This window comes from Adiantum capillus-veneris, chromosome 23, assembly GCF_014529385.1.
Source record: "Adiantum capillus-veneris isolate H3 chromosome 23, ASM1452938v2, whole genome shotgun sequence".
NCBI classification, from domain to species: domain Eukaryota; kingdom Viridiplantae; phylum Streptophyta; class Polypodiopsida; order Polypodiales; family Pteridaceae; genus Adiantum; species Adiantum capillus-veneris.
This window is the reverse complement of record NC_140953.1, coordinates 35488738-35501644: the sequence shown is the minus strand read 5'-3', so window position 1 is coordinate 35501644 and position 12907 is coordinate 35488738. Positions and strand designations below refer to the sequence as shown.

Sequence of the window (12907 nt, the reverse complement as noted above, 5' to 3'; positions counted from 1 at the left end):
GGCCGAGGCACTGTCCCATCAAGAGTCGAAGGAAAAGATAATTAATGGTCGGTGACTGTTGTGGAAGGTACATGACAGCTGAAGAAGCTTGTGACCAGCTTGACAACGGCAGCAAGAATATGAGGAGGTGGTGCGCCTGCATTGCCCTCACTCACTCTCTCTCTCTCTTTTTTTTTTTAACAAGACAGCCGCAATCACTAATGCAGCCATTTTTAAATGCTGAAAGTCCGCCCCTCCACATAAACCTCAAAAACATCAAAAGCCTTGGTAGCATTATTGAGGCCAAAATACCAGTTACTATCTTGAAGACTTTCTTTCTTCACAGTGCATAACCAGATCATAAATAACAAAATTTGAATCTTGTATGCAAAAATTCCTCCGCATATCTTCTGAAAAGTATGCCTCCAATACATTTATATTGTCCATACACAGCTTTATCCTAGACAAAAGTATTGGGCCTGGTTTTCAACTTCCTAGTTGGAGGGCGAATTTTGCGGAAGATTAGAGGAAACTTGATCTTCGAATCATGAAATTGCTTGGTGTTCTCTCTTTTGCAAAGCTTGGCAGGTACAGTGGCGGTCTTGATAATCTGAATGCAGGGTGACCGCACACGATGCCGAGAGGCCATTTCATCATACATCTGCTCAACAGCTCCATTCAAAGTAGTATCTCTGTATTCCTTATACATATTGTGATAACCTGTTCTACTCTGGTAGCGAACTCAAATGCCATAGTTCTTGATCGTAGTTGGTTTCTTCTCAAATATCTCATTTATGGCAAGAACCTGGCCATCAGACTTCTTCACCTTCTTCAATTTCCTCAGGAAATACCAGAACTTAGACTTAACGCGGACCTCGTTCGTGGCCCAGAGCTTCATACGGAAAATCTTGGGCTGCTCATTTGTTGTGGTGGGCAGAGCTCTTCCCACCACATGATACTGATGGACCCGAATCTTAGCCATCGTCCGCTGCAACCAGAGACGAGCTGCGTCACTCCGAACCAAGAAGTCTCTCTCTCTCTCTCTCTCTCACCAAAAAAAAAAAAAAAACTCAGCTCTCTCAAAGAGCGCGCGCTCTTTGAGACAGAGAGGGAGAGGGAGAGTTTTTTTTTGAGAGAGAGAGGGAGAGAGAGAGAGAGAGAGAGACTTCTTGGTTCGAGAGTAGGGAGGCCGCCATGACAACCAGGTTGAAGAAGAACAAGAAGAAGAGAGGTCACATTAGTGTAGGCCACGGAAGAATTGGCAAGCACAGAAAGCATCCTGGAGGTCGCGGTAATGCAGGAGGTATGCACCACCATCGCATTCTTTTCGATAAATATCACCTCGATGACTAATGAAATAAAATTCATTAGCTTGGAATATTCCAAAGGATCTTTTGCAACTCCTTGCAATTCCCCATTGCCTTCCTCTACACCTCGCCGATGCCCTTGCACACAGCCTGCCCTCTCACGACCCGTCACCAATAAGCAATGGCTCTCTCACCCTTCCCCAAAGAATTCACCATAAGCTTATTGTAGAGAATGGAGGCAGGGCTCTTGCCGCGAGCAACCCCCCAAGGGCCTCTCACTTGGATCACCCTACCTGGCTCTTCAGTGCAGGTTGAGAGAGAGAGAGAGAGAGAGAGAGAGAGAGAGAGAGAGAGAGAGAAGGCTTGCAGGCTGCCCTTTTGCAGAGTGGTCATGAGAGGCACCGAGAGAGAGAGAGACTCCAAGTTGTCTGAGAGAGAGAGAGACGGCATGGTGCCCACATGTCAAGGAGAGGGAGAAACAATATCCTTTCGCTTTTTTGAAAGCCTGGTATCCTCCCGAGATTCTAGCTGTAAGCGGTTTTTCCAAAATCGTTAGCACATACTACTCCGGGAAGGTCCAATACAATGAACAAGTTCAACTGTCCCATTGTGAATGTGGATCGTCTCTTCTCGCTTCTGTCCGACTCTGTGAAAGTCTGCTTCCGAAGGAAAGGGCCCTTCCTGGATGTCACGCAGTTTGGGTACCTCAAGGTGCTGGGTAAAGGCGATGCTCCCCCCACTCCTTTGGTTGTTAAAGCTTTCAGAGAAGAAGATCAAAGAGGCCTGTGGTGCCATCCTTCTCACTCAAATCTTCCCTTCTATTGACCTAGGCGGATGACGAAGCAGTTTTTTCGCTTCTCAATTTAGTTGTGTAGGATTTTTGTATGAGGACTTGCAGAGATGAGTTTTGATGTCCTAACGACGATTGAATGTAGCCGACTTTCCCTTTTAAAAAATAAAAAAAATAAATATCCACGGCGAAGAGGAAGCAGAAGCAATTGCGGCATAAGCAATCATGACCGTAAGCACCGCAATGGTGGATGTAACAAGCACGGAAGAGGCCACAGCAACCCAATCAGGTGCTCCAGTTATGGGCGATGTGTGTCCAAGGACAAGGTTGTCAAGCAGTTTCTTGTAAGGAACGTTGTTGAGCAAGCCTTTGTGCGAGATGTGCAGGATGCTTGCATTTATGATGGGTACACACTTCCCAAGTTTTATGCCAAAATGTAGTACTATGTTTCATGCGTCACGTTGTCCATGTGAGATCCCACATAGCAAGAAGAGCTCGGGAGCCACCACATAGGTTTAGATGCAAGGAGGAAATGGTGAACCTGAATCAGCATACCAATGTTCCTGCTGTTAGGAAGTAGCGAGGTGTCTTAGTGCATAAGCCAGGAGAGGAATAAGACTAATGAATTTTGACTTCTATCATAGAACTCTTAGAAGGCATATGCTACGAGCATTGCCACTGTGGTTGAATCCATCAATTGGATGGACATTGAGTGACTTTTGGGCGGGCTTGTATCTGATGTTTTGGAAATGTCTTTCTAAAGTTTTTTCCACAAAAAAAAGAGAGAGATTCCGACTTGCTTCTGAGACTATAAGAGTGCGTGACAGAGGGAAGCCTTGCGAGTGAACAAGACACGACACTCAAAATTTACTAAACTCGGCCGTTGAGAGTGAGTGAGTCGTGACTTATAGAGGTGGTGTTGAGTCAGAGAGAGAGAGAGAGAGAGAGAGAGAGAGAGAGAGAGCGTAATTGGCTAGATTGGTTGAGAGCATGCACACCCCTTTAATGCAGAGCTCGTTGCCCAGTGGCGGAGTCAGGCCCACTTTTATGGAACTCTAGAAGAAGGTGGAGGTAGGGATTGTTGAACAAGGGCATTGACGCATCAAAGTCATTTTTGACGCGCGACCAGAAAAGTTGGTTTTTGAGAAAAGATTCCTCGGCTATGATCCTGCAACTGTGGAAGATGAAACTCATTCTCTCTCTCTCTCTCTCTCTCTCTCTCTCTCTCTCTCTCTCTCTCTCTCTCTCACGCACACACACACACACACCCAAACTCTTCATCTTTGTTCTCGCCGAAAGATGGGGTTGAGGTGGCATTGCATAAGAGGTGATTGCCAAGAATATTTTGCATGCAAGTGGTGATTATCGTTCATGTCTGACAGTACCTTATGATCTTCATCAGCTCTCCCGTCCTTGGCCACAAAGTCCTCATGATTGGGGCCTCCTCTTTTGTAACTCACCATGAAAACTCTAAAAGAGTCCGTAGTCCATGAAAACTATTCTTTTCAAGTATGTGATGTGAAGGATATTTTCCGTTTCCTCTTCATTTCTCAAGTGTCATGATTATATGTTGAAAGATCTTTTTTGTGAGCTAGACAAAATGGAGTCACTCATCCAAAATAATTTCTCCCCAATTTCAACAATAAGGTACAACCTAGAACCAAAGATTGCAAATACACATTACCCAATATGATCTACCAAATCTATTTCTTCTATAACTTCCCTACAAGCACTTGCCATAATATTATGTATTGAGAAACCCTCCTTCCCCCTCCAAAACATTGCACGCCCGCACACACACACTTTTACTTGTCCAAGCATCTACCATGGCTTGAATATTGATGACCACAAGCCGTGATTGAGAGAAGGGAGCATAACCTTGGATAATCAAGGAGTTAATATAAGGGTGGATGATCAAAGTCTCCATATTATTGAATGCTCTAGACATTTAGAGATAATGACAGATAGATTGTAATATTTAATTTGATGCTAAACGTTTCTATTATGATTTAAGTTCTATGTATCTTGTGGGGTTTTTCTCTCTTTTATGATTGCTCGGAAAGGTTTTCTTGGAGTTTGAAATTCCTCATCCTCCAGTCAACCATGGCTAGTCACATAACCATTTATGGATGACAATGTGGCCACAAGATTGTTCTTATGTCTGATGATAGCATCTATGCACTTTCTATCTCTTTCGTGACACAACATTATAAAATAAATAATGCATTCAATTTTCATCCATTAACTCTAATGGGAGAGCAGGTGAAGATAAAGGCTACTGAATTTGCTAGTGGTGGTGAACAAATCTTCCTTCTTAATCATGGCCAATGTCAATTCTAGAAGGTTCGCATTGCTATTGAAAGCACACAAGGCATTGGAATGAAGGACACACTAGTAATTGTTTAATGGTCCCTCCAGAGTAGTTGGCATACTACATGCAATGCCTTCACAAAGCAGCCTGCACATGGCACTCAAGCAAGCAAAGGATATCATTCAAGTTCAAGAGCTACCTATGCATTATGATGGACATGTGGCATTTGAGTTACCATCTTTTGATCTATTTGTGCAGGAACTTATGACAATTGCAACATGTCAATTTACCATGGAGAATAAGTTTGCATAAATAGAGTTTTGGAATATGCTCAGCAAGATGGTTCAGAAGCAAGGATATGATTGTGTATGAATGTGTGTGTGAACACATTAAAGGAAGAGTTTGGATCTTTTGTTTGAGGCTATTTTAATGTGTGTGAACACATTAAAGGAAGAGTATGGCTCTTTTGTTTGAGACTATTTGAGATGGAGCATGGTTACTTTGCTACATTATAGTCTATAGAGTAATTATTGAGATCTTGATCTAATCTTTTCCATTGCCTCTCCTTGCTCGGTTTCTTGTCCGCTCGGAAGTACTCGCTCAGGGATTGGGATTCCTCGGGTTGAACACTTTGTCTTTGCAGTAGAAAAACGTCAGTGTTTAAACTAAATGTTTATATTTTTGTAGCATATTCTTTTTGCTCATAGCTCATGTTTTCTAGACACATTTGGCTCATTGGGCATTTGGAGTAGCCAAGGAATGGAGCATTCACACTATCAAGCAAAAGCAGTGTATTTTAAAAATACAAGGCAAAGAGCAATGCCCTGCACAAAATGTTCAATTGGTTCTACAGAGTTTTAGTGGGAAGAGAAAGAAAGAATACTAGAGTGCAAAGAAGCTTGAAATGCAGAATAGAAAAAGTGGTGTGTGAGGCGATCGCAATCATATCATGCTTCTAGTGCAAAAGATCGATTTCGATGGTGGTTGGCAACAAGGCGACAATATGGCACACATTGGGTGGAAAACCAATAAATTTTTGACACTAATCATTCCCATATTCAGCATACATTGTAATGCCACGTGATTTGTTGACGCCCCAATCAGTGGTTTCATGTAACACATTTTGACAATTTTGGAGTTATTTTGGATTTTTAATGGTATTGAGTTTTTAAGTTTTTTTTAAAAAAAATAGTACCTTATAAGTCAAAACTTACAACTTAAAGTTCATTTCTTGTTTGCAAATTCTAGAAGATCCACTCGAGCACAAACGCACACGCACTCACATCTTGCACCACATGGACGATTCACACGAGTAGACTGGCACTATGCACAACACTACCACCACAGAAAATCCGCTGCCGGAACCCCATGCAAAATCTACGGCTTCAAATTCACATCTTCAAATCCACATCCCCAACCACAAGTGGATAACCCAGTGCCCCAGCCTGCTCCAAACACCCAAGAGCCTCCCCAACCATCAAATCCAGATGATCTAAGAAACATGCAACACATATTTGAAGATCTCGGCAATATAACCCATGCCACTCGCACACCTCTTCCAGATCCCCCACCGATTTCACCTCTTCACAGAGCAACACAAGAAACTAGAGAAACAGAAGAGGAATATCGTGGTCCGCTTGAAAATCCACCACCATCGCCTCTTGCCACAACCACTAGTGCTCAGGCCACCCCACATACTACGCCGCGAAAGTTTCCACCGTGAATCAAACAAAGAGTAGTCAAGGTATACCAGGCGACTCGGTATCTAAAGCAAAAGAGGACAAGAGGAGAAAAAGACAAAGGGAGAGGGAAAAGAAAGAGGCAGCTCAGAAGGAAGCCCTTAGAGTACAAAAAGAGCAGAGAAAAGAGAGAGATCAACACAAGAAACTAGAGAAACAGAAGAGGAATATCGTGGTCCTCTTGAAAATCCACCGCCATTGCCTCTTGCCACAACCACTGGTGCTCAGGCCACCCCACATACTACGCCGCGAAAGTTTCCACCGTGAATCAAAGAAAGAGTAATCAAGGTAATACCAGGCGACCCGTTATCTAAAGCAAAAGAGGCCAAGAGGAGAAAAAGACAAAGGGAGAGGGAAAAGAAAGAGGCAGCTGAGAAGGAAGGCCTTAGAGTACAAGAAGATCATAGAAAATAGAGAGAGCAAGAGGAAAGGCAGAGAGCTGAGGCCGAGAGAGCTCATTTGGCCAACTTACAAGCATGAGCAGAGGTAGAGAAGAAGGCAGCACAAGATAGAGCTCAAGCCACCCAACAAGCAAAGGCTGGGAGCTCAAAGCCTTCAAAAATCCATCAGAGAGCCAAGAAATGTGCAAAAAGAAAAAGGGACAAGGTGACACCAGAAGAGCAACAAACCCAAGAGGAGAGGAGGAAAAAATACAAAGACAATCCTCCTCAATGGGCTAGGCAAGCGGTTCCTCCACCACCACCAACAACACAAAAAAAGGAGAGATGAAATCCAGGCACAGTGGCTCTGCGTGAGATCAGCAAATATCCAAAGAGCATTGATCCAATCATACCTAAAGCAGCCTTCTCTCGGATTGAGAGAGATGATCGATGAATATAGTAACGGAGAACACAACACGTAGCTTTACTGGCCCTACAGGATGCCACCGAAGACATTTTGGTGCAGCATTTTCAAGATGGCGTCTCTTGTATGGCGCATGCAAAGCGAGTAACATTAAAAAATACGGATTTAGCTTTAACAATAAATTTAAGAAATGAAGGATGCTTTCATAAGATGTAGTTTATCCCATGTACTCTTTTTTCATGAGATTTGTACTCTTTTTCTATAATATCAAATGGCGAATTTCTGCCATTCCGTGCAATTGTTCAATTTTAATTTGTAAGTATTTGAATTGTTGGATATGTTAAATTTAAGTTCACCACCATGGCTCCATTTTTGCCCCCGAGGCACACACGTGCACAGAACCTCGAACATGCAGCCACCGGGCAGCCGGGGGGAGCGTCTTGGTGAAAATTTTGCAAAACGGGGCAAGGGAGGGAGCATACAGGGTCAAGAATTAGGGCATGTGACGCATCGGGTGTGCCGGGCAGGGTCGGACGGGGCAAAAAAAGCCCCTGTGCGCCACAGTGCACAGGGAGCTTTTTTTGCCCCGTCCGACCCCGCCCAGCACAGAATTGCTCCCTGCACGCCGTGGCGCACAAGGGCTTTTTTTCCCCCGTCTAACCCCGCCCGGTGTCGCCGATGCGTCGCATGCCCTTCTTGACCCCGTATGCCCCCCTTTCGCCTCGTTTCGCAAAATTTTCACCAAGACGGTCCCCTCGGCCTCCCGATGGGCTGCATGTTCGAGGTTCTGCGCACCTGTGTGCCTCAGGGGCGAAAATGGAAATTATTGAACAATATGAATTAAAAAACAAGTACTGAATTGTGATAAAAACATTTATTCTTTATTGATTCGGATATTACATCATGGTTGATTGGTTTTTCTACGAATTACATCTTTGGGTATTGGGCGAATGGCTGACTTGACGCCAAGGGATTTTATAATTTCCTCTGGGTTTGTCAACCCTTGACCTAGGCTCAAGGCGCAGTGGGAGGGGACCAAGCCTGGGTGTTTGCAGGTAAAGGCATACAATGCTGCCTCTCGGTCCACCAATATACATTTGTGAGCATTTAAGGCCAAAGAATCTTGAGCAAGTATGCCACTTAATACTTTACACTTTAGCAGCTCTGCAGAACCATTCTTAGAGAACTTTGTGTGAGAAACTCTAAGAATCGATGGCCTCAGATGGCTCAGGTAGTGCCAAAGAGAGCTATTTTGTAAAGACGTTGCTCGAACCTCTAGTACGCATTGCGAACTTATCAACATGATAAGCCGTCTGCAAAGCATTTTAATCGATATTAACACTTGTAGTAAGGAATACTAGAAATTTTACCAGGTTAAGATTTATTTACCTCAGTTTCTTCATCCCTCTCTTCAAGATTTTTCTTTGTAAGATCGATGCTAGATTGATCATCTCTACCAATCACAATCGGTGGTTTCTTTGGATGAAATGTGCTCTTCGGTATGCTTTCCTAGAAAGAAGCACATGATTTTATTTCCACAGTGTACTTGTTATTGTTTGTACCAACTGTTGTTCATTTTCACTGGGGAGGAAAGAGAGGCTTTCTGGAAGATCTTGGTCTTCAAAATCAATTTGAAAATTGACTTTCTCTTCCTTTCCACTGGAATCCTTCATGCCCGCATAGATAGCAAGCACTGCAAACGACTCATCTTCTCTGAGTCCGAACATTTTGGCAATGTCGTCAAGGAGCAGAAACTGACGATCATGCACCACCACTGGATGCAAAGTGAGAATTTGGAGGCCCGGAAACTCTTCCATAACCTCATGCCCATCTATCGTTCGATCTTCCTCCTCAGTGGCGCTGGGATCTTGCAAGAGTACGAGTGTCATAGATGCTTCGGCCTGCTCATCTATCTCTTCGATAACTTCATTTGATTCCTCCATAATGGTCACACGAGGTCTTTGGTTGACCTTTTCGTTTGATTTTCCCTTGTCCATGCCCTCAAGCACAAGTAATGCCAGAACCATGTCCCATGAAACAAATTGGGTGCCTATGCACCCCATGCCCAAATCCCTGAGATCATTCTCATCCTCTATCTTGAAGTACCGCTCCATGAGGCCGTTAATAAACTTCAACAAGTGAGACTGGAAGTTTTTGTCAGCCGCATAGAGATGATTCAAGAAATCCACTGGCAACCATGCCGTGTCGTATCCCTCAAAGATTATGGCATATTCCTCCATGTGTTGCGCCATGTAGTCAAGAAAGCTTCTGAATGCCTCTGCATGAAGGTTGGCAGTGGCCTGCATGTCAATTGTCCCCTCGAACACACTGAGTAGTTCATATGTTTGATCTGCAAGTCCTAACTTTTCTAATTGTGTGAAAAGTGCATCAGTAGACGTTGCCATGGGTTCATTTGCGAAGAAGATGCGAAGAGAGCTTAGAGCTAGAGTTTTGTGAATGTGAAAAATAAAGTTTAAAAACTAGAAAGTCACTTATATACCCAAAGTCACTTTTTAAAAATCACTTAAATTAATGTCAAAATAACTTAAAACTTTAATTTAAACAAAATCACGCGAAAAAGAATTGAAAGACACCAACATTGAAAACATTTGTGCTCCACAACAAATAAATTGCATGTTTCAATCAAAAACTTGAACAAGCTGAGAATAAACAAGTATGCATAGAAATGAGATTCAAAACACCGTATGTATTAATGTGGACAAAATCCATGTCATTCACAAGCTTTTACAAAAATACATTGTGGAAACGGAAGATTCTCACACAGAAATCTCTTCTCTTTCTTCCTAGAGTGAACAATCTTTTCATTCATTACAAAGAGATATTGCTTGGGCAAGGGATATTTGAGATTAAGTTACTGGCAAGGTGATTAAGATGCTAGTCATTGTTCACTGTAATGTGGTGCACTCCTTCATCATGGAGATGTATTTGCAGGTCAATTGATTCTCTAGTAGTAAGCTCAAAGTGTAGTGCCTCCCATCGCCAGCTCCCATCTTCTATAGGGAAAGACCATCGACAAGCTTTGCTTCACAATATAGTATCTGAACACCACCTTGTAACATTTAATGGCCTATTAACTTGTGTGTAGCGGAAAATAGCATGAACATAGTGAGAATTTCATTAGAATAGATTCCTAATGAGAATAACAAGAGTGCTTGGTGGAGAGAGCAGCAAGAGTGCTTGGGTGGAGAGAGCAACAAAAAGCATAACACCTAGTTAGATAGCATGAAGAATACTTCAAAAGAGAGAGAAATTAAGTAATTGACAACAGTTGAGGACCGGATTTGCATGGAGCCGGTCCCCCCTCCAAAAGGTTTTGTATTATTGTTTCTCCCATCAAGAGAGACATTTTACAATACAATTCTTTGTGTTCCTTCGATACTAGCTAATGCTATGAAGATGGAAACTTCAAGCACTAAGCACAACACTTATTAAACACAACATCAATTCCCTCACAGTCTCAGACCCAAGACCTCACACACCTTCGAAGATGGTGAGAGCTAGCGGGGTATGAGAGTAGATTGAGAGGAAGAAGGAGTATTCTTACAAGAAAGATGTACATCTCCTCACATAATCGCTCATATTAGCATAGCTTAGCTTAGTAATTAGCATGGTAGAGGACATGGGCATGCTTGAAGCTTGGCTCTTGGTTGGATTTGCATCACAAAGCCAAGGGTTGTTGGTGTAGGCCTCCCTTCTCACAAGCTTGAAGTAGGTGGTAAGATTTCCATTAAAGCTTGAGAAGGAGAGAGAGAGTATTCTTGCTTCACACATTGATTGTGTGAGTGTGTAGGTCAATAATGCCTTTGAAAAATCAGCCCCCTCTCTCTCTCTCTTGGTTGACCCCCCTTGCTATTTGCTCATCCTCACCCCTCATTGGACCTCCCCAGGCCTAGCCAATGGAAATTAAGCAGCATAAGTGATAGTCTTCTGACATGTGTCCCCCTTTCCCCTTTAGTGAGAGCTTTAGGTAATTACTTAATTCAACTAAACTCTCATTGGACCCCTTTTCCTTCTAGCCAATAGGAATCATGCAAGCCATTGGGTTGATGAATGCTCGTTGGACACCTTGGCAGACTGTCCAATAGTGTTCTAGAGAGCTTAATTCTTATTGGTTCTTTTATTAAGTGTTTTTAAATCGATTAAACTAGATTTTCTCTAGCCTAATTCTCATTGGTCCACCTCCAAGGCCATCCAATAGGAATTGAGTACACCTTGTGGGCATCTAGGCTAGGGAGCTGACATGTGTCCCTCATTCCCTTTGTGTAAAGGGAGGTTGTGTGTGTGTGATTTTATCTCTCATCTCCTACTTCTAGGGCTCACCCCCTCCTATGTAGGGATGGTTGAAGACTTTTGGGACACACACAAAGCATCCAGTTTCCCTAGGCTTTTGACCTTTGGACACAACCCTTGAATTTTGGAACCTTAGCATTTTGGAAGTCTTAATGGGCTGAACCTTAGGGTCTTTTAAGCCCATTGTTGCACATTGGTCTTTTGTAGATGGCCCCCCCTTTGGATCCCTATTTTCCCTCCTTTGGGTCCCTACTATGGCCGGTCTGCTAGCTTAACCAATATTCTATCTTTTTTCTCCCCCGGCACTTTCCCATATTAGATGATCAGTTTAACATGAGAAAATCATTTAGGAGAATTAGATATTGATTATTATGAAAACCTTGCCAGCAACTATAAAGCACTTGATTCTATCTCCCTGGTGGCTGACCACCTTAGTTTCCCATCTAGCTGCAAGAAACCTGTTGATCACACTTCCCCCTTTGCAAGTCCACATTGTTGGTGTCCTGTGAACACTCTGAAGTCGAAATATAAAAACAAATACATGAAGAGACATAAACCATGTTACCGTGGCTTTATGGGAACCATAGGTGCACTTCATTGCTGCTTGCACATCCACCTCCATTCTCCTTTTGGTTGCTGCAATCAAAGTACTGTCTGGCTTAGGCCATTCCAAACTCTCCAAGGTTGGCGAGTAAACCAGAGATAGATTACCATATCCATTTTGCCTAGGTGTGACATAAGTATGATCATAAAAAAAATTCATGTGAGGCAAGCTCAGAGGACTGACAACTAGCATAGAGCAACTTGCCAAGCTCAGTGTGGATGGCCTCAAAAGTTCCTATGAAGGACTCTATTGGCTCCCACTCTACAAAAGTGGATGGAAAAACATATATAAATCTGTACAAAAAGCAATGGAAATCTTACAATCATCAAAAGCAACACACAAGGCAGAAATACTAAATAGATAACCAAAAAACTTGCAAGAGGAGTAAAAATTATAATTTGCAGGAAACCTTGATGGAGCCACTGCTGTATCTAGCTTCAGTTGTGACGCAACATATGTTGCACCTTCGCAAGCCTCTTGCCGTCTTGTGTTTGCTTGAACTTCATGATTCTTCCCTTCCAATGGTGTGCTCGAGAAGCCATGTGTCTCCTTGAGACCTTGTGTGCACCTCTTGAGCTAGGCTGCATTGTCACCCACATCATTCGTTTTAACTCCATTGTCACCCAATATACATTGTCGTCTTGTACATTGCTGCATGAAATGGAGTCAATGACACTCCTAGGTCGTCGAGTACCTGATGATACCATGGGAAATAGTGGCACAACCTGCACACAAACACTTATGATTAGACATTGCACATCCATGTTCTCAGTTGTATAAAGAGAAAGAATCTTGATGGTACACAAAGGTGAAGGATGCCACTTACAACTATACTGCTCCACCTGCTTGTTGGCTTAATGTGAAGATAATGTTGCAAAGCTTGAGAGGGAAGTAGATCCTCTCTAGAGAGCTTAATGGAGAAGGAGCAAGAAACCTGTTGAGGAAAGAAAGAGGGATGATGTAGCACAAGGATATGTTGTAGACTTCAGATTTAACTAGAGGGGTTTAGTGAAGCCCATGGAGTAATGGAGAACTTCAACTTGAGGAGAATGCAGTCTTCAA

At 42.9% G+C, this 12907-nt stretch overlaps 1 pseudogene; it reads right to left on the bottom strand.

Annotated features, from left to right (window-relative positions):
* Positions 1-439: 439 nt before the first annotated feature.
* Positions 440-995, bottom strand: LOC147427631 (large ribosomal subunit protein eL20y pseudogene; annotated as a pseudogene).
* Between the last annotated feature and the right edge of the window lie 11912 nt (positions 996-12907).